The sequence below is a fragment of the Nannospalax galili genome, unplaced genomic scaffold (genome assembly GCF_000622305.1).
Source record: "Nannospalax galili isolate Female #2095 unplaced genomic scaffold, S.galili_v1.0 scaffold183, whole genome shotgun sequence".
NCBI classification, from domain to species: domain Eukaryota; kingdom Metazoa; phylum Chordata; class Mammalia; order Rodentia; family Spalacidae; genus Nannospalax; species Nannospalax galili.
The window spans coordinates 4121771-4144371 of record NW_008350555.1 but is presented as its reverse complement, the minus strand read 5'-3'; the positions used below and the strand labels follow the sequence as shown (position 1 = coordinate 4144371).

Sequence of the window (22601 nt, the reverse complement as noted above, 5' to 3'; positions counted from 1 at the left end):
AGGAAGGAAGGAAGGAAGGAAGGAAGGAAGAAGGAAGGAAGGAAGGAAGGACGGGACTATAGACATAAGTACTGTTTACCCTCTTCTGCTTTTAAGATTCATCTGTTCATCCTTTTTTGGGTCTTTAAAATTTTAAGCCTCCCAATTGAATGAAGCCCTCTGCTTCCTTCAGTCTATACTCTCTTCCTAGACAATTTCATCAATGTCCTTGATCTCAAATGTCACCCATAATGCTGTCACTTAAGTGAGGAGACTCATTTCAGACCTTTAGCTGAACCCCAAAACATCTATCTCCAATTGTCTTCTTATACCCAACTAGATGTTTCATGGTTGGTTTTAATTCAAGATTGCCAAACCTGAATGCCTAATATTTAAGGAATAAATGCAAAAAGAGTATTGTTTCAGGAATAAGACTATTTTCTAATATGACAAAAACAATTTCAATGAAGTCATATTTTGATATTACAAGTATCACCAGTTTATCTTCAAAATACTTGTTGAATCGATGAATAAATGAAATGAAAATCTACTTCCATAGTTCCTCAGGAATATGTAAAGTCCTTCATGGAACAAAAAAACCCTTACATAATCTGCCTAAGCTCTTGAATCTTGACATTTTAAATATTTTATTATTTTTATGTATGTAAGTGTATTGACTGCATCTGTGTAAATGCACCCTTGTCATGCAATGTTCATGAAGGTCAGAAGAGGGCACTGAATTTCCCTGGAACTGGAGTTATTGACAGTTGCTAGCTGCCATATGGGTGCTGGGAATTGAGCCTCGGTCCTCTGCAAGAGCAGTCGGTGCTCTTAATTATTGAACCACCTCTCCAACCCTCTGAATCTTGACTTTTAACACTAGTGTAGCCTAAGAAACTATATAGTGCCCTTATAAGTAGTTGAATGGTAGTCTATTTGGTTACCAAAGTGTTTTTGGTAAGTATTGCTATGGTTTGACTATGAACTATCCCCCAAAGGCTCATATATTTAGAACTTATCCCCAGCTAGTAGCTATATTTGGAGAGGTTCTGGAAACTTTAGGAGGTAAGGCCTGGCTGAAGGAAATAGGTCACAAGGTCTTTGGGGCTATGTCTTTTTCTGGGTTGTTCTCTCTGAAGCAAAGAAGCTCCTCTACCACAGGCTCCTGATACCATGATGCTCTGCTTCAAACATAGACCCACAAACTTGGAGCCCATGACTATGGACTGAACCCTGGAAGCCAAGAGCTGAATAAATCTTTCCTCCTTTAAAGTTGTTACTGTCAAGTATTTCATCACAACAACACAAAGTTAACTACCATGGTAAGTAAATGGTTCATACATACAAAACAAGCAAACCTTAATTTTTTAGACAGGATTTTGGGAAACATTCTATAAAGAAAACTATGGAAAATTTCATTTTTAAAAATTCCAATAGCTGGGGCTGAAGAGATGGCACTGGCTGCTCTTACAGAGGACCTGGGTTCAGAACCCATAATGGTGGCTAACAACCGTCCGAAACTACAATTCTAGGGGATCTGATGCCCTCTTCTGATCTCTGTGGGCATTGCACAAGGGTGCACTTAGATACATACAAGCAATACACTCATACAGATAAAATAAAAATAATAAATAAAATATTTTTAAAATTCCAATAGCCAAGCTTTCATAGTGTAGGACAGTGCCTACCCAGCCTTACCCAGATGTGAATCCTGTGAACTACAACAGCACCTGACCTGGCAAGATATGCCCACTGCTGCAACAGTAGCACAAACACTATGGGAATAACCAACCACTCTCTAATTGGATTTAAGGTCCACTTCATAGGATGGAGCCCATATTTGACACTGGTATCAGGAGTAGTAACCTGAGGATAGACGGACAGCTCACAGGATAGGAGAGAACTTAATACTAGTTTTTTACGAAATAGTTGTAGTAGTAAACTGACTCCTAATGACTTGTTATACCCATAGATTAATGCATCTCTCAGCTCTTACCAGAGAAACTTCCTTATGAAGCATATGGTGATTAACACAGAAACCTACAACTGACCAATATGCAGAGAACAAGAGACTGCAGCCTACTTATCTATGACTAGGACACCTTTATAAAATTTCTGCCTCAGGCTCAGGGATCATTGTGGAAGAGAGGGTGGGAAGACTGTAAGAGCCAGGGGTGGTGAACGACAACAAAGAAACAGAGTTTTCCAGACAGCTGGGAAGGTACTCATATGAACTCACAGAAATGGTGACAGCATACATAAGTCCCATGTAAGCTCAAACCAGATAAAATCCCAGCACAGACATGGGGAAATGGGGAAGAACACCAACCCAACCTAAGGAACTTGCCAATCAGTGGCTGCTGGGATGGGGAGAGACAGTCTCTTTCAAGGATGGGAGTCTTGGTAAGTTAACAAGACTCCAGTGGAAGGACCCACACTGAAGGACATGTGGAGACACAAATTAGACTCTATAGGCCATGAGCACATGTGCCTGTGTGTGTGTGCATGTGTGTGTGTGTGTGTGCATGTGTGTGTATGTATGTATATATAATGTACATACATGTACATTAAATTGGGCAGGGAGCAGTAAGGGGAGGTGCAGCCAGGGGAAAGAATCTAAATATCATCAAATTATATTTTATGAAAATCACAAAAATTCAATTCAAAAAATTCCAAAAGCCAGATACTACAAATAGTACAATTAGAAGGCTGCTTGTAGCAACCTTCTTGCCTCTGATGGCTTATGGTTACCGGGCTGGCAAGATGACTTAATGAGTATAGGTGCTTTATACAAAAGCCTGATGACATAAGTTCGATCCCTGGAACCCATGTTAAAGGCAGAAGGAGAGAACTAACTCCACAAAGTTGTCCCCTGACAACCACATCCACAATGTGGCACATGCATGGACACACACACACGCACTCACACACGTGCATGTGCAAATAAAAATAAAAAATGAATCTTTAAGGCAATAAACACATAAGAATAAAGCAATGGAGCATTATCTTAAACTTTTAGAAAGGAAAATTTGATGGCAGGTACAGAGTGTGTGCTCACTAGCTATAGTTTTTGTTTATCTTTCTCTTTTGCTTTACCTCCCCTATCCATTTTTCCTCATCTCCATTGCTTTCTTCAGGCCTAGACCTCAGACACCCTTGAGAGCCTATCCCATGTTGGACAGATCCTTCCTTCTAGTTTGTTATAAAGGTAGAATTTGCTGTAAAGGCACATTACCCTCAGATGACATTTCCTTCCAGTGAAGCCTAGACAGCTTCTCCCTGCCACACTCTTAGTGGCTGCCTCCCAGGATAAAGTGCAGGCAGAACAGCCCTCTTTATAACCCTGCAGCTCTGTACAACAGCCTCCTTCTAGGTCCATGAGGGAGTATACAGTCTGCGTTGCCAGAACAGGCTTCAGTTACTGGTCAACAAAGAAGGGAGGCTGGAAACGACATGGAGAAGGAAAGACTGAATCGGCATGGTGACACACGCCTTCAGTCCCAGCACTCTGGAGGCAAAGGCAGACAGATTTCTGTGAGATCGAGGCCAGCCTGGTCTAGAAAGTGAGTTCCAGGTCAGCTAGAGCTACAGGGAGACCCTGTCTCAAAAAGACCAAAAAGAGAAAGAAAGAAAAAAGGAAAGACTTGAAGGCAGATGAAGAATCGACAATGCCAACACTGGAGCTTTCTCAGGGCAAGCACCTTAAATGTATGTCAAGCTGTCAAGCAGAAGCATATGAAGAGTAGTTAGGGACAGAGCCAGGGAGAAGGGATGAGACCATGGTTATTGCACAAACATAAAGTTCCTTCAGCTTTGGGTGAGAAAGAAGACAGGATCAGAGACATTGAAGCCAACCCTGGGTGGCAGGGATTTAGCTGGCAAGATGAAAATCCCATCCTGGGGTTGCCAAGGAACACATTCACATGGCCCAGAGCATGTCATTCAGAGCATCTTCCCAGTGCAGTGTGGGTGGCACATTTGGGTGCTGGCAGAAGCCCTGCCTCAGATCTCTTCGGCGCTTCATCTTTCGGACAGGACAAGAGGCCCTCTATCATTAGTTTTACAGGACTGGCTTCTTACTAGTTAGATTTAAACTTCCACATTAGGCAGAAAAATGCTTTGGAAATATGCTAACCTCATTGAAAAAGATCATTTGGCATGCAGAAAACAGCAATACTTCTCAGACTCAACACATTTAACCACTGCAAACTGCATTTGATAGCTGCATTAACCATTAACCCTTGATTTAACCATATCTGCCTTCAATTACAACACTAATCACCACCACTTTCAAGAATCTATACTGCAAGTTCACACTAGATACTTTCTGGGATATATTTAATGTGATCTTCCCCAAATCTGTGGAAGACTGGTGGTACCATCCCATCCTCATGCTACAGTTAAGGAAACTGAAAAAACATGATTTTTTGCCAGAAATCATGAGGCGAAACCAGTGGCTAAGCAAGTATTGCAACCAAGTCTACATTCCCTCTGTGATCTACATCCTTTCACTAACTACACTGGATACAACCAGGGTTTGTGCTGCCTGCACTTAATGGGACACAAGTACAAAATGACTTGGTTTTCTTCAATCCCTGAATCAGCTGTGTTACACAGAATCATATTTTCCTATCCTTTAACATCTGTGCAGAGTCAACTTTCCAGTCACTTTCAGTTATTAGAACTGACTTACTCTAGTACTTAACAGTAAAACCTATCTCCAGTTCTCCTTCCACATCAAGTTTAAACTCTTTTCCTTTTCTCTTCCCAGATATAGCCAGGATGTAGGTCATGGCTTTGCAGGAACAAGGCCAAATCTGTTCTTCTTTCCTTATGTACTCTGGCGCAATATGCCTCCTCTCTCCATCTCTCCAGCCTTAAGTGAACCTTTGGGTTAGAGCAGAGAGGAAGAAATCTGAGAGGTGGCAGGGGATGATATAGGGCTTGAGAGAGAAAACATATCTTTCAGGTTTCCACTCAGGCTAGGTCTGTATCTCTCTGATGCTGGTAGTCTTCACTAATTTAGTATTTTCTACTGAGAAATTGAAGTGGTTTAGTTTGAAGAGATATTCCACTTAACTCCAGCTCCACCTATAACTGAGAATATTCCTTAGATAGGAGGCAACTGTGTCTCCATTTTGTTGTCTCTGCCACTGGACTAAGCCCCCAGTTCTCCCAGGAAAATAGGGCAATCTTCCAGTTAGATGTGACCTGATCAGTCCTCAAACTAGTGTCTTACATTCTATATCTGTCTTTCTTGTATAGAGCCACTGGAACTGTGACAATTTGCTTTTAAGTGGGGTAGAGAATTCTGTTTGTCTTCTTAGACCCTTCACCCTGCAGTCCCTTCTCTTTCTCCGTGGCAGCCAGACAGGAAGCAGGCACCAATATCCAGCTTCTCACATGCTATTACACAGCAGGGAACCCAAGCAGTCTCTCTTCTCACCACACTTAGTTCCACTCCATGGTATACCACACAGGGTCTCTGCTGCTCACTTCAACCAACATTCAGCCAGGAGTGTGAGGCTAATCTCTGGTTTTACTGCTAGTTCTTGTCTAGCAGTCGACCCTTCACAGGGCTTTGAAGTAGGCACAAATCCCTCAAGGGAAATGAAGAAAGAAACCAAGTCTTTGAACACCAACTCAAAACTGAAACACTACTCTTTCTTCTCCTCATGCTAGATCTTTCCTCAATTGGGAAGGGATGGAGAGCTCTTGTGATAGTGGTGACAGCAAGAAGAGCTTGACCAGCTTTGCTCATTTGTGGGGGATATGTCTGATCCCAATTATTTGCAGCTCCCTTCAGAATAGGTGAGTTTGATCCTCTTTGTCCTCATTTTGAGACACACGCCAGTTCCAAGGCAAATAAGGAAAAGTCCCATTTAATATGTTGCAATACAAATACTGACCAATATTTACCATGTGTTTCAATTTTTGTTTAAATTTAGTGAAGTACAAACATGAAACTATGGTTAAAAATTAGTTCAAACGATGTGAAAGGTCTAGAATTCTAGTGAAAACTCACCAGACTACAAAGACTCATTGGGCTTATCCTATTGAACACCTATAAGTCACATTACAACACTGTACTTACATGGAAGCCGATAGCAGTTCATCAGGACCAGACCAGCTACTTACTGTCACAAACTCTGAAACATATTGCTGCCTTTGCCAACGTCTGGACACTTTCGTCATCAATCAGTTCCCACTGAGTTTTTAAAACTTACTTGCCAGAGTCAACTCTAATCTTAGAGATCTTGCCATTCTGTAAAACTTTAGGACTTAATTGTATAACCATGCTATATTTAGTCATATGTACTTGAGTGTTTTGAAAACTTCAGCTCAGAGTTCCCTTTCCTGAGCCTTCCCACAATTCCCACCACCATTTCAGTATTCAAGCCTGCTTGGATCTCTGGGATCCTTGCCTGCCCAAGATCTGCATGGTTTCCCCAAGACCAGCACTGACTAATGCATCTCTCAACTCTCACCAGAGAGGTTCCCTTATGCAGCACATGGTGATTAGCACAGAAACCCACAAGTGGCCAACATGCAGAGAATAAGAGGCTGCAGAGTGTTTATCCTTGAATAGAACACCTATATCAAACTTCTGCCTCCTGAGGCTTGGCGATCATTGTGGAAGAGGAAGCGGAAAGACTCTTAAGAGGAAAAAAGACTGTAAAATCTAGAGGTGGTGGATGACTACAAGGAAACAATTTTTCAGACAACTGGGAAGTTATTCATATGAACTCCCAGCAATGGTGACAGCATGCATGACCCAAGCAAGCTCAAGCCAGACAAAATCCCAGCATAGACATGAGGAATTGGTTATGAAACTCCACTCTACCTGAGGAACTATTGGCAATTGATGGTTGCTGAAGAGAGTCAGTCTCTTTTAAGGGTGTAACTCTTGGTAGATTAACTAGGCTTCAGTGGATCTACACCAAAGGGGACACAAATTTGACTATATATATATATGAATTTGGTCAGGACATAGTAACAGGGGTTCCAGATAGGGGTGGGAATCTAGATATGATCAAAGAATAGTGTGAAATTCACTTTAAATGGAAAAAGTATTTTAAAAAAAATAATAATAATAATAATTAAAGCCAGAAAAATATCAGCTCCTTTTGTGGTTTCCAAAGGAAATCCATTCAACCAAGTTTCATTGTTATTTCTATGGTTTTAATGAGATTTTCCAAGTAAAAAGAAAGGTTCATCTTGTACAGAATGCAGCATTTCAAATGGAAAACCCACATTTGGCTTGCCTGCCACACCGACAGTGTATCTAGGATCCTGGAGGCTGACTATTCTTATTCAAGCCTAGTACCATTCCATGAAGGGTATATTTCTCAGCAAATAAGTCATTATAACAGTGACTAAGATATCTCCACTTGATATTTTGTTTTAACTTATATTTTGATTTAACATAGATGGTGAATCCAGAACTAAATTAAAAACACTGGAAGTAAAAGATAGTCATTACTCTAAAACCCTAGAACGTTGACATTCAAAAGGCAACGCTCTGTCAACAGCTGCTGAATGTCTGAAGCAAGTATCTTCAGTTAAATAGTGGTACTTCAAAACATATGTCCATATCCTAAGCCTCAGTATCAATGAGTATAAGTTTGTTTGGAAAAGAGGCTTTCTCAAGATAACTATGAGAAAACATAAAGCACAGAGGATAAAGCCACTGGAGACTAAGGTAGTGTTTAGAGTTCGTACCAATAAGTCAAGGAGGGTCTGGAGTCACTAGAAGCCAAACGAGGCAAAGACATATTCTCCTCTAGAGAGTCTGGAGAGATAGTAGCCTTGAAGACAACATGATTCAAGACTTCTGCCTGTCATAACTGTAAAGGAATAAATTTATGTCATTTTAAGCCACTAATCTTTATGGTGATTGGTTAAGGCTGCCTTTGGAAGCTACTAGAACCAGCTTCTGTTCCATTCAGAAAATATTCTCTAAGAGGTTGTAATACATAAAGTAAACACTGTGCTAGACATCTCAGACATATAAAGATGTCTGAGAAATAGATACTGACTTGGAGAAACATATTCTGGTTACTTCATGGATTTAGAGTGTCAGTTGCTTATAGGACATTTCACTGAATTTCATAATGGACTATAGATGTAGTCATATGCTCATGCCATGAGAACAGGAAGTCACAAGGTAGCTCTGGAGCCATAGGAAAAAAACCTCTTGAGCAGCCTATCCTAATTTCTGTAGTTCAGGATAGCCAGGAGAGTCTGAACAAGAACTATAGCATTGGTAGAGTCAGGCAGACATCATTTCCCCTGTATTGGCTATGTATTCCTTGACACAGCTCAGAGTTGTAAAAAAAGGTCAAAGAGAGGACCTGCTGATCTTGACCTGAGATGAAAGCTGAAAAACAGCTCTTCAAAGCAAGTGTCACATACTGACAGGAAATCTAACAATCCCTTGTTAGGGACAATAGTAGTAGGTGCATGAACTGGCATAAGGAGGTTACCCAACCTGAAATTGACACTTAAGAAATCAAGTAATTGGAACTTAATAACAAATCACATGTATAAGCCATATTTTCAGAAAACTTTCTGTAGGTAATACAGTGGGCAAAGAAATAAAGAGCTAAAACTACATACATGTAAAATCTAACACTAGACTGAGGAAAGGTCTCAGTGAATAAAGTGCTTGCTGCCAAGCAAGAGGATCAGACTTCAGATTCACAGAACCCACGCAAAAAGCTGAGCAGCCTTGTCAGTCTGCCTATAATACTAGCAGAAAGGAGGCAGAGAGGAACCCTCAGAGCAAGCTGGCTGGCCATAGTAAAATAAATCAAAGATCTTAGTGTAAGACCTGATACTCCGAAACTTCTGGAGGAAATTATAAGTAAAACACTTCAAGATATAGGCATAGGCAAGAAAAAGGACTACAATAGCACAGGAAATGATTCCCAAAACAGACAAACAGAACTACGAAAAGGCTTCTGAATAGCAAAACAAGCAACTGAGTGAAGAGACAGTCTACTACAGAAGAGGGAAAAAAAAAATCTCTGCCAATCTAAAGCAGACAGGGGATTAATATCTAGAATATACAAAGAATTATAAAAATTAAACAACAATTATACACTCACTAAATAGGCTAGTGAACTGAACAGTTTTCAAAAGAAGAAATGCAAATGGTTGACAAATACTGGAAAAAGTGATCAATATCTTTAGCCATCAATGGCTTTGGGACTGCATCCCATTCCAGTCAGAATGGCTACCATCAAGATGCCAAACAGCACATAGAGAAACCCTTATACATTACTGGTAGGAATACAAACCTGTGCAGCCACTATGGAAATCAGTATGGCAGTTTTCCCAAGAACAAAATTATGATCTTGATACCACTTGGGTATATACCCAAGGACTCTAACACTGCACAAAGAAACATATTGCAGACCTTATGGGAGGGGAAAGAGAAGGCAAAGGAATAGATACATGTGACCTGAAGGCAGAAAGTGGGACTATTTGGCAGGGGGAAGGGATCAGTAGGGGAGGGGAATGGGAGGGGAGGGGGAGGAAAGTGACAGAGGTAGTAAAGTTAGAGCAAACTATAACATGTCTTGGAAATCATAATGAAACTTACTGCTTTGTATGCCAACTTCTGAACTTGATAAAAATAAGACACACTTCACCCAAAAAAACTCCTGTGTCATAAGGACATTTCTTGAAGCCTACAACACAGCCTTGGTCTCTCTTTTATGCAAACCTTATAAAATTTCTGATCTATTTATGACTATTTTGAGGGGGGGTCGCATGCATATGTGTATATATGTTTGTGAGTGGGTACACATCTGTGCACATGCATGTGGAGTCCAGAAGTCAGCATTGAATATCATTACTAAAGAGCATCCACCTTATTTTGGAGACAGAGTCACTAACTGGGACCTAGTATTCACTGATTACTCTAGGCTGGTCAGTGAGGCTCAGAATTCTACCTGTCCATGCCTCCCCAGCTTGTACTTCTGAGATTGCATGCATGTACACCAGCCTAGGCTTTTTAATGCGGATCCCATGGATCATACTCAAATCCTCATGCTTGTATAGCAAGCATTTTATCAACTGAGCTAGCTCCATAGCCCCAAGTTGACTATTTTTAGAAGAAAATAATTACATGAAATACACAAAAGAAAGAAAAAGTAGCATTCAATGAATATTGCCATAGAATAAATAAAAATTGTGGCCAAACAAAATGCCATGAAACCAAAACTAAGAAAGTGCTTCTATAAAACATAAAGACAGATAAAACTATAAAAGAGCTTAAGTAAAATAAAGCAAAGCAATAAGATGCCTTATTAATGAGCAGTGTTTATAAACAGAAGGGCAGGCTATCAGAGAAATGAAGAGCACACTGAAGACAACCCCAAAGGGCTAAGATCTGCTGAAACAAAGCAGGATGATGAAAGAAACAACAGAGAAATGCCAACAGAATAAAATGTAAAGAGCCACATTTGATTACAGAAAAGCAAGTTTTAAAATTATTAGGTTAAAAATAATGCATGCAGAAATCATAAAACAGAAATAAAACATATGCACAACTAGTGATCCCAAAGAGCATGAGCTTTTCCTCTCCTTGGAGAAGCTCTTCATTATTATTACAACAATTTTATATTCAACAAATCCATGTAATACAGCAATGGCTGACAAATACTTTTTGAGCATGCAAGAACTCAAAACATTTTGTTCTCTCTCCCCTTTGTCATCCCTAGAAGAAATCACTAGCACATTAACTTCACCTAGTCAAAAAGTACATGAAGAAACTAGAAAAATGACTAACACAGTCACACATTGCTTAAAAACAGAAACATGAGAAATGTGTCATTAGGCATTTTAGTATTGTATTCTTAACAAACTTAAATGTCCACTACACATTTGGCTGTGTGTGTGTGTGTGTGTGTGTGTGTGTGTGTGTGTGTAGACTAGCCTGTTTTAATTATCTTTCTGTTGCTATAATGAAACACTCTGAGGACAAGCAACTTGAGGAGGAAAAAGTTTATTTCATTTTGTACTTCCAGGTCACAGTTCATCTTTGAGGGAAGTCAGGCAGGAACTTAAGGCAAGAACCATGGAGGAATGCTTACTGGCTTTCTCCCAAGCTCACATTCAGCTAGCTTTCTTATACAGCCCAGGCCCACCTGCCTAGGGACGGTGCTACCGGTTGTGGGCTAGGCCCTCCCACATCAATCATCAATCTCTCACAGGCATGGCCACAGGCCAATCTGATCTGGGAAATCCCTCAACTGAGACTCCCTCAGATGACTGTAGGTTGTGTCAAGTTGACAGATGAAACTAACTAGGACATAATCTATTGTTCACAGGGTCATGCTAAATAAACAACATGATATTAAATCAAACACAGAATAAGATAATCAAGAGATGCAATAAATAGGATCTGTGAGGGTGCCACCAGCATAGCCTGCCATACTATTGCACAGTAATAAGTAGGAAGAATCCTAATACAATGAGAGAAGCATGGCATGATAAACATACATAGAAGTAACATAGTTACTACTTTATTAGCATTGCCAAGTAAACACTGTACATAATTGCACACACTATATTTTAGTATGGCTGACTTCATAGTAAGCTTGTTCATACCAGCACCACATAAACTCTCTATGATATAAGGGTGGCTGCAAGGTCATGGGAAATAAGAATTTTCCAGCTCCATTATAATCTTAAGAGACAACTATCATATCTATAGTAAATCATTGATCAAAAACATCATTATACAGTGCATGACTGCAACTATTCAGAATTCATTATAACTATGACAAAAATGTTGTGATTATGATAACAGAATAGAATTTGTTAGGCATTCTAACATATACTGGTGTATACTTAAAAAAATAAAGCCAGGCTTGGTGGTACACACCTTTAATTCCAGTACTTGGGAGGTAGAGGCAAGCAGATCTCTGTGAGATAGAGGCCAGCCAGGTCTACATAGCGAGTTCTAGGCCAACTGGGGCTATAGAAAGACCCTGTCTCAAAAAGACAAAAAAACTGAGAGGCAGGAAAGGGGTAAATTGCTGATTGGAGGATTCCCTTACCTTATAGAGGCAGGGGTAGCAGACCCCAGGGAATATACATACCCATACCCCCTACCTTCCTGCTTCTTTATTGAAGGAACAAGAAGAGTTTCTCTCCAGCTCCAGAAACTGGTTACTAATTAGTCTCTGCAAGTCAAGTCTTAGTAAATCTATGTCATTTGATAGTAACAGGTTGTAGCATGAACATGTGATTCAATTCTGGCCAATGAACCACGAGGGAGATATTTGTCTCTCTGTTCTTAGGAAGAAATATAAGAGAAAAAAGAAAGCAGTGCTTTCTGCTGTCTCTTCACACAGCTACATGGTAAATACAACCTGTAAATACAACCTGGAAGAAACAACCATGAAGATAAAAGCCTACATGCAGAGGATGGAAAAGTGGGGGCGGGGGGCAGATTTAAAGGCCTTTTTTATATGGTTCCTTTCATCTTCTTAAATTTTCAACAAATGTGCACTGCGTGCCTGTTCTTCCTGAGGTGTCCTCTTCATGCGTACGCTTATTTTGTTCTTAAGACAGGCACACTAAACTCAGCCCTTAAGAGTATCAGTGTTTCAGTTTTCAGTGTGATTGTGATGAAGAAAAGAAAGTTTAAAAAAGAAGAAGACAGCACTGGTTCTTTTTTTTAAGCCTTTTAAATCATTTTTGTTCTTAAGCAAACGTGTTGCCAAACATCAAAAGAGTTTGCTCTTCCTTTACATCCAAAGATAAACTGTTTTCAAAGGCAATTCATATTTTACCAAAAACAAAACAAAAATAAAATCCACAAAGTTTTATGGGAGGTAAATATATCAGGATGTGAAGGAATGCCTCTTTCAAACAGAAGGAAGGAAGATTTTTTTCTCTGTTTGGGTAGATCCCTCTCCCCTTCAGAACCAACATGCCAAGTTGGGACCTGCAAATATGCACCTGGAATTACTGTGCTGACAGACCTTTATCTGGAGAAAGGGATGTTGTGCCCTGGTTCTCATGCAGGTGTGCTGGATACTTTTCATTATTTAAAGTCTCCTCAAGCGTTTCCTAACAAAAACCACCCTTAGGAATCACAACATTTACTTTGGTCATGAAGTTTTACATGTTAGAGAGATGACTGTGCTGTACCATTCTGCTCTAACTCTGACATAAATGATGTATATTAATAAATAGCCTCAATAAACTCACAAACATTTCAAGCCCAACATTGTTAAGAAAAAACAAAACATTCAGGAAGTATATGCATTTCAGTCTATTCCTTAGATACCTTTTCTCTTCAAAACCTTTCTGTTTCCAATAAGTTTTTCCAGTAAAACAAATTTAATATACATAGGTACTTTGCCATGTTGGAAACTTTAATATACCATGACAATTAGTTTACTGTAAAAAAAACTAATAAGATTGATTACATTACCTTCTGAAATCAATTCTCTATGATCAACTTCCTTAGTTCTAGTGGAATAATTAATTTTTAGAACTAAGACTAAATTTTTATTACAAGACAGTATCTACACACACACATATACACACACACACATACACACACACACACACACAACTTCACTGTTGTAAAAGCAATAGAAAAGTCTCCTCAATTTTTTTGGTGGGGGTTGATGTTATATTTCTCTCTTCTAACTACCTCTTCCCCAGCTGTGGCCCTAACTTTAGCATTTTGTTGGGATTGTTTCAATGTGTTATTTAAGTTACCTCCTAACTAACCAGTCACAAAGAAGTCATATCAGATATCTGGTCAGGCCATGTTACTCTCTAGATTAGAGCCCTCATGATGGTCCCATCTCACTGGGTAAAAACTACAGTCCTAGGGATGATCCACAGGGCCCTCATCTCCAGCACTCTCTGCCTCTGCTCCAGCCACTCTGACATCCTTGCTGAAGTGCTATTTTTCCTACTTCAGTCCCTTATAACAGCTCTTCCCACTGTTCAGAACACCTTTCCCAGAGGGAACATAGTGCCTTACAGTCCTTCATCAAAATTTACTTCTCAAGCAATCCTTTCTCTACCAGCTTATTTAAAATTGGAATGACCTCTCCAACATTAGAACCCCTTTTCTACTCTAATTTTTCTGCATAGAGCATGTTGCTTCCAAACATACTACAGGTTGAACATAGCAAGCATGAAAATCCAAACCAAGAATGCTCCAAAATCTGAAACATTTTGAGTATAGATATGAAAGCACAAATGGAAAATTATACATAACACTTTGTTTCATAAACAAATATGTAAAATTACATTCATGGTACGAAACATATAGTGAATTCTGTGTTTAGACTTGGACTAGAACTCCAACATATCTCATTATGTATATGTAAATACTTCAAAATCTGAAATTTGAAGCACTTCTGGTCTCAAGCAATTTAGATAAGAGGTATTCAACCTCTGTGAAATTAACTTATCCAGGGGCTTGGAAGATGGCTCAGTCAATAAAGTACTTGCCACAGAAACATGAGAACCTGAGTTTAGATCCCCAGCCCCCACATAAAAGCCATGCCTGCAACATCAGCAATAGTGGTCACTACAATAGGCAGATCCTTGCTGGTCAGCCAGGCTAGTCAGTCAGTGAACAGGTCCAGTAAGAGACTGCCTCAAAAGATAAGGTAGAGAACAATTGAAGATGACACTGGACATTGACCTCTGATGTACAGAGAGAGAGAGAGAGAGAATTATCCCAGCTTTCTTTAAAATCTCGAACAGAATCTCCATTAAGACATGAATTTTTTTCATGTTTTCTTCCTTACTATATCCTCAGTACCTAGCACAGCATCAAGCATATAGTAGATGCCAGCACTACTGCACAGTACACCACACAGCCCCCAAGAGGATCCTCCATGTAAGCAGGGAGTGGTGCATTGGCAAAGTCCTGTCAAGGCACAAAGTATTTTCTTTCTGTGATAAGGCATTTCACAAAGGACAAAAGTCCATTATGTTTTACTTTTGCATCCTTTTGGTTTGTATGATTTCATCTTTATTACATAATCAGCTGTATTGGACAATGCCTAGGAAGACAATTACTGGCCCTACAACAACAGAAATCCTCATCTATTTCACCTAAATCTGTGAGAAGCTTTTTTAAAAATTTTTAAAATTTATTATTTTTATTGTGAATGTTTTGTGTGCATGTATGTAAGTGTACTACATGTGTGCAATGCCCATGGAAGCCAGATGAAGGTGTCAGATCCCCTGGAACGTACAATGCCCGTGGAGGTCAGAAGAGGCTGTCAGATCCTCTGGGACTGGAGTAACAGACAGTTGTTAGCTGGGTGCGGGATTCAAACCCGGGTCTTCTGCAAGAACAACCAGTGTTCTTAACTGCTGAGCCATCTCTCCAGCCCCTTTGAGAACCTTTTAAACCATGAGAGCTTCTGGGATATGGTTTCTGTAAGCCCCCAGGAAACCATACTAGTGAGCTCAAGCTAACCATTTTTAGTTGTCCCAAGTTTTCAATTTTTTCCTTAAATACATATAAATGTAAAAGTCTTTCAGAGAGATTCGATAAACTAATAGGAAGTACAAAACAAGGAAAAGTTGGCAAGAGTCTTCTTTCTCCTAACTTTGTAAATGAGCTGCAGATTTTTCATGATTCTTCATTCTCTCAAGCACTGGTTCTACTTTAAAAAAGTCTTTTAAATGCAATGCATTACAACAAACTTCAAATTGATAAGTTCCTTGTTGCCACTGCCAAACCTTAGCAAGGACATTTCTTTTGTTTTGTATAATTCACAAAGATTTGACAATGCAATGATTTGCTCTGTAGTAAAGCTACACATCCTGAAAGAAGACATTCTTCTCGGCAAGTTAAGAACTGATAAGGATTACAAATGCCAGCTTACACTAAAGCTCCTTATAATTTACAGTGGAACATTAAAAAGCCTGAAGAGGAGAGCAGAGTCCACTGTTGAAGGCATGTTTACACGTGCTTTCCACATACACACACACACACACACACACACACACACACACACATAATCTCACATTTTTGTGTGCACTCCAAATCTTATGTTTTATACTTACACTGCTAATAGCTTCACTAAGTACAAAGCAGGATTTGAAAATAAACATTATAGAGCAATGCATCACTAGTTGACAAAAAAAGTTTAAGATAATCAACAATGGGGAAGGAAATCACACATAAGCACACTAAGCAGGTTTTTTAATTGTCAGGTTTGGAGGATTTTGTTGTTATTGTGTTCAAGGGATTGGACATAAGACCTCATGCATGCTAATCAAATGCTTTGTCACTGAACTATACTCTCAGCCTTATTAACAGTTTTATTTTGAGATAATTGTAGACCAACAGGCATTTCTAGAAACACAGAGAGTTTTCATGACTCCTTTCTGCAGTGTCCACCAGTGTAAAATCTTGCCAAACTGTAGTACAATATCAGAACCAGAATATGGCCAATGAGCCAGTCAGAATACAGACATTATATCATGGCAAGGTGCCCTCACAGAGTTATTTAGAGCGACTTTTACCCATCTCCTCATCCCACCCCAATGCTTTAAATTCTAGAAACCATTTTCTGTTTCCTATTCTATAATTTTGACATTTCAAGAATATTATGCAAATAGCATCAAATACTATATAACTTTTGAGGATTGGTTCCTTTTAATTCAAAAGAATTCACTAGAAATTCATTGAGGTTACTGCCTATGTAAACAATTTGTTTTTCTTATTTCTGATTATTAGTCCACAGGGTGTATACACCATGAGGCTTTTTGCTGTTGTTAACTATATTTGCCCACTGGAGGCTGTCTTGTTTCCAGGGTTTGGTTATTACAAATAACACTGCTATGAACATTAGTACAAAGATTTTTTTAATGAACTTAAATATTGGTCTGAATATGTAGTTCAATGGCACAGTCATGGCATAGCATGTGTGAGGCCCTATATTTGATTCCCAGAACCATAGTGAGGAAAGAAAATAGAGGAAGAAAAGGAAGGAAGAAAGGATAGGAAGGGAGGGAGGGAGGGACAGAGGGACGGAGGGACAGAGAGATGGAGGGACGGAGGGAGGGCAGTGCTGTATTGTACAGACACCACCTTTTCTAGAATGATTCTGTGATTGCATATGTGTCCAAGAAATCCAGATTTCCCATATCCTTACCAGTGTTTAGAACTGTCCCCATTCCTTTCATATCCTTGGCCACTAAGATAACATTGTAGCGGCATCTGTCTTTCCAGGGGCTTACTCTCCACCTGTGTCTTCTTCAGTAAAATGTCTCTTCCTGTGTTTTGCCAGATTCTGATTGGATTATGTACTTTGTAAATGTTGAGTTTTGAACGTTTATATGTTCTTGCTGCCTAGCCTTCTTCAGATAAGTGGTTGACAAACACTTTCTCTTAATCTATATCTTATTTTTTCAAAATATGGTTTCTTCAAAACATGATTTTTTCATAGCAAGTTTTAAAATTTGATTATTCCAGTTGATTAATTTTTTTCTTTTATGGATCATGCTCTGAGGTCAAGCCTAAGAACTCTTTGCCTAGCCCTAAATCCTGAATATATTGTTCTCTGTTTTTCTCTATGTTTTAATTTTTTACATTTAAGTCCATGATCCATTTTGACTTATTTTTCATATCTGATGTGAGATTTACGTCAAGGATCCTAATTTTATTGTTGGTGTCCAATGTTCTAATTCCATTTTTTCTTCCTCCTTCTGTATTAGTTCTGTGAGAATTTCACACACTGTATTTTGATGATATTCACCCACCTCTCTCAACTACTCCCAGATTCAAACCATGCTCCTGTCCTTACCTATCCAACTTTGTATCCTCTTTTAAAAAAAAAAAATCAAGTCCAGTTTGTGCTGCTGCATACTCTTGGTGCTGGCCGTCCACTGGAGCGTGGCTAGCATACAAGGGACCACACTCTAAAACTGACTCCCTCCTTCACAGCAGCTGTCAATTGTCAGAAGCTCCTCAGTTAGGGGTGGGACATCATGCCCATTTCTTTGAAAAGACTATCTTTCCTTCATGGCACTGCTTCTGAACTGTCACTGGGTTATACATATGTAGACACACTTCTGAGTTTCTGTTTTGTTCCATGGATCTATGTGTCTATCCTTCCACCACACACTGTTAATTACTGAACCTCTATCATAAAGCTTAAACTCAAGTAGTTTAATTCTTCCTCTTTAGTATGATCTTGGAGGGGAGGGTTGAACATTACATCATTAAACAAAATGCTAATCATCGGTTTCTTATAGATGTTCTAATCAAACTAAAGAGGCTTCCTTTATTTCTGTCTTTCTGAGAATTTTAATCATGAATGACAGCTGGATTTTGTCAAATGCTTTCTATACATCAGTTAATAGGATCATGGGATTTTTCTTCTTTTGGCTTTTAATATGGAGGATTACAAGGACTTATTTTCAAATAGTAAACCAGGAATAAACTTTTTAAAATCACAGATATAATACATTTTCTATACTAGTGAATTCTATTTGCTAATATTTTACTAGGATTTTTGCATGACAGAAATTCAAGTTCACTTCCCAGTACCTACATTAGGCAGTTCACAACCACCTCTAACTATGAGATTTCATGATACCTCTGGCCTCCATGAGCACCCATACTCACATGCACATATCTATAAAATTAATAGGAAATGTCCCCCTTTCTCTTTTCTGGACTACAGTAGATAGCATTAATGTTAATTGTTTAAACATTTTGCAGCATCCTCAAACATCTAGAGCTAGATTTCATTCTTGGTAGGGTTTTGTTGTTGTTTTGGTTTGGTTTGGTTTAGTTTAGTTTTTGTTTGTTAGTTTTTAGCCTTTTTTTCAAAAGGATCTCTGTCTTTTTAATTTCTGTTTGAATTCTTGGTCCAATTTTGTGTTTCCACAATTATACCTTCATTTATTATATTTCTGTTGCCTGTTAAGGTATACTCATTCCTTTCTTCAGTCCTTTGTATTGCTTTGAGTATTCTCTGTAGGTCTGGTTTGGTAGATAGGAGTTCTTTCAGCCTACTTGTGTCATAGAAGATTTTCCTTTCCCCTTCAACTATAATAGTTTTTCTGAGTAAAGTACTCTGGGTTGGCATCTATGATTCATTTAGAATTGGTAATACTTTGGTCCAGGCTCTTCTGGCTTTCATAGTTTGCTTTGAAAAGTCAGCCGTAATTCTTATGAGTTTGCCTTTACATGTGGCTTATTGTTTTTTTCTTGCATCTTTCAGTATTCTCTCTGTTCCGTACATTTAGTGGTTTTACTGTGGTATGCCATGGGGAGTTTCTCTTCTGGTCCCACCTATTTGATGTTCTGTGTGCTTCTTGTACCTGTATGGGTATATGGTTCTTTAATTAAGGGAAATTTTCTTCTATAATCCTGTTGAAAATCTGGTCAATGCCACTTACCTGGGATTCTTCTCCTTCTTTTATGCCTATGGTATGTCAATTTGGTCTTTTCATGGCGTCCCACCTGCATATTCCATTCCTGCGTTTTTTTTTTCACATTCTTTGCTTGAGTGATCCAATTCTTCAACTTTATCATTCAGTCTTGATATTCTGTTTTCTATTTAATTCATTCTGTTGGTGAGGCTTTCTCCTGTTGTTTCAAATTGGCTTACTGAGTGTTTCACCTCCTTCTTCATTTTAGCCTGAGTTTTCTTCAATATTTCTATCTCTTGTGAATTCAGTCAGTTCATCCCTATCCTCTTTTAGTTCTTTGAGTTGTTTTTTTGTTCTTTAAATTCATTGAATTCTTTGATCATGTTTATGATTGTTCTTTTAAATTCTCTTTCCTGAGTTACCTCTAGGGAGTTCTCATTGTAGAACTCTTCTAAAGGATCGGTGATGTTTAGTAGGTACATATTATTTTGGTTTTTCATATCATCATTTTTTTGTTGAGATTTTGGCATGTGGATTTCTTTTTTTGCTTGTGATTTGGGCATGCAATTCAGTCCTGCCTTTGTTCAGCTGAAGTTTGATTCTGTTTGTATTACTGATGTAGCTTGGTTGCTTTCTGATTCGGTATGTAAAGTTAGTAGGTCTAGGCTTCAGGTTCTCTTTTTTGGTTTTATATTTCAGGGACTAGATGGATCCAGGCAGGCTTCTCAGAAGCTTTTCAGGAGGGTGAAGGGGCCCTGGCTAGTTAGTCACACTTCAGTAGCCTTGAAGGAATAGGGCAAACATCCAAGGAGAGGAGATGGGACAAGGATGTGCAGGCCCCTACTAGCTATCAAGGAAGCCTGAGCCCTGAAGCAGTAGGAGGGACTGAGGATGGCTCAGTGGGATTTGAGTAGCTCATCCAGATACTGAGTCAGGCACTCTCACACAGTCTCAGAGAAAAGGTTGTTCAAGGAAAGGTGATGGGACAAGGTTGTGCAGCCCCTACTAGCCAGCACAAAAATTCATTTAAAAATATACTTATAAAAAAATGAGAAAGAAGCAGAGTCTCCCTGTAACCCCAGCTGGCCTAGAACTCACTATGCAGACCAGACTAGCCTTGATCTCACAAAGATCTGCCTGCCTCTGCTTCCTGAGTGCTGGGATTAAAGTCATTCACCACCACACCTGGCTTTTGGTACTTTTTTATTTATAAATTTCCTTAATAGTTATAAAGCTATTCAATTAATTGTTTCATATTGACTGAGTTGTGATATTTTGAGCTTTCCAAGAGTTTGTTCCATTTTACTTATGTTGTAAATTCATATATGTGGAGATAATTGTATATTCTATTAGTATTTTGGTATTTGTAGGATCAATGACATCCTGTTTAATTCTTTAAACTGGTATGTATATTTTTCCAAGTTTTGGGCAGTTTTGCTAGATCATTCTCAATGTTGCTGATTTTTTCAAAGAATAGACTGTTTTACTGGTTTTACCCCATTGTTTGTCTTCTTTCAACACCATCTGCTTCTGCTCTCTGTTATTTCTTTTTTACTACTTTCATATTTTTTTTCCTTTCCTAGGTTCTTGAAGTAATGGTTAGATAGATGGTGACCTTTCCTCTTTTCTAATGTATGCAGATGGTGCTATAAATCTCCATTATCACACTGCTTTTACTATGCATCACAAATTTTAACATGCTGTATTTTAATTTTTGTTCACTTCTATTGGTTTTACTTTTCAGAAGACTTCCTTGTAGATTCATGAATTACTTAAAAGTGTGCCATTTTGCTGGGTGTGGTGGCACATGCCTTTAATTCCAGTACTTGGGAGGCAGAGGCAGATGGATGTCTGTGAGTTCAAGGCCAACCTGGTCTACATAACAAGTTCTAGGCCAGCTGGAGCCACAGGGACAAAAAAAAAAAAGTGTGCCATTAGATTTCATTGTGTTCAGAAAACATTCTCTAATGTGAATTCCATCTTTTAAATTTTTTGAGGGTGATTTTATGATCCAGGATATCATCTATCTTGCTATAACACTCTATCACATTTGAAAAAAAAACATGTATTCTATTGTTGTTGGGTGAAACGTTCTATAAGTATATGCTACATTTTTTGTTAGTGGTGGTGTTTAGCTCTATTATAACTCTGAGGACTTTCTGTTGAGTTGTTAAAAAGTGAAAGAAAAAGAGATATTGAAGTCTCAAACTGTAACTTCAGATTTGTCTTTTTCTCCTCTCATTTTTATCAGTTTTTGATTCACACATTTTACACCTTTTTTAGGACTACACATTTAGACTATTTAGAATAATTCTTGGTGAATTAACTCTTTTATCATTATATGATGTTTCTCTTCCTCTCTACTAGTTTCCTTTGATCTGTTTTTTTCTGATGTTAACATATTGTATATCATTAACCTTTTATGTATACAATGTAATCTTCTTAAATATTTCCTCTACAAATATTTAGAAATACATTAGATAGTGTTATAATTTTTACTTTACCTGTCAAACACAATTAAGAGAATTCAAGGAGGAAAAGTAGTCTATTGCATTTACCAACACAGATTCCTTCTTTTATCCTTTAATTTCTGTTCAAAGCACTTAATTTAGACATCTTTTAAGGTAGGGATGCTTAAGATTAGTTACCTTTAAATGAGAATGTTTTAATCCCCTCCTCATTCCTAAAGAATATGTTTTCTGGAAATAAGATCCTGATTTGACAGTTATTTTCTATTCATACCTAAAAAATGAGCCACTAGGGATTCTGGCTTCCATGGTTTCTGGTGGGAAATCATTCTCATTCTAATAATATTTCATTTTGGGGGGAAGCATCATTATTTTCTGGCTGGTTTCAAGATTTTTTAATAGTTTAGTTTTTAATAGGTGAATTAGAATGGTTTATCTTAATGAAAGTTCACTCAGCCTCTTGAATCTACAGTTGTGTCTCTTACTAAATTTGGAAACTTTTCAGCCAGTATATTTTCAGTGTCTTCATCAACCATTATTTCTTTTCCTCCACCTTTTGAAGATTTGAATATATGAATGCTAGGTCCTTCTCAATGCACCTCAGCTTCCTGAAGTTCTATGTTTTCATCTATTTTATTTCTGTTGTAAAGACTGAACACTTTCTAATGCTCTATGCTCCAATTCACTGATTATCTCCTTCATGTCCTTTATTCTGTTTTCAGTCACAACAGAATATTATATTTTTCTTATAGTATGTTGTTA

The 22601-nt window shown here is 38.4% G+C and overlaps 1 protein-coding gene across 1 annotated transcript in view; it reads right to left on the bottom strand.

The window, feature by feature from the left end:
• The window catches only part of LOC103745852 (carboxypeptidase Q-like), a 219312-nt gene that overhangs the window by 181465 nt on the left and 15246 nt on the right, over positions 1 to 22601 (bottom strand). The gene's annotated exons all lie outside the window — the stretch shown is intronic.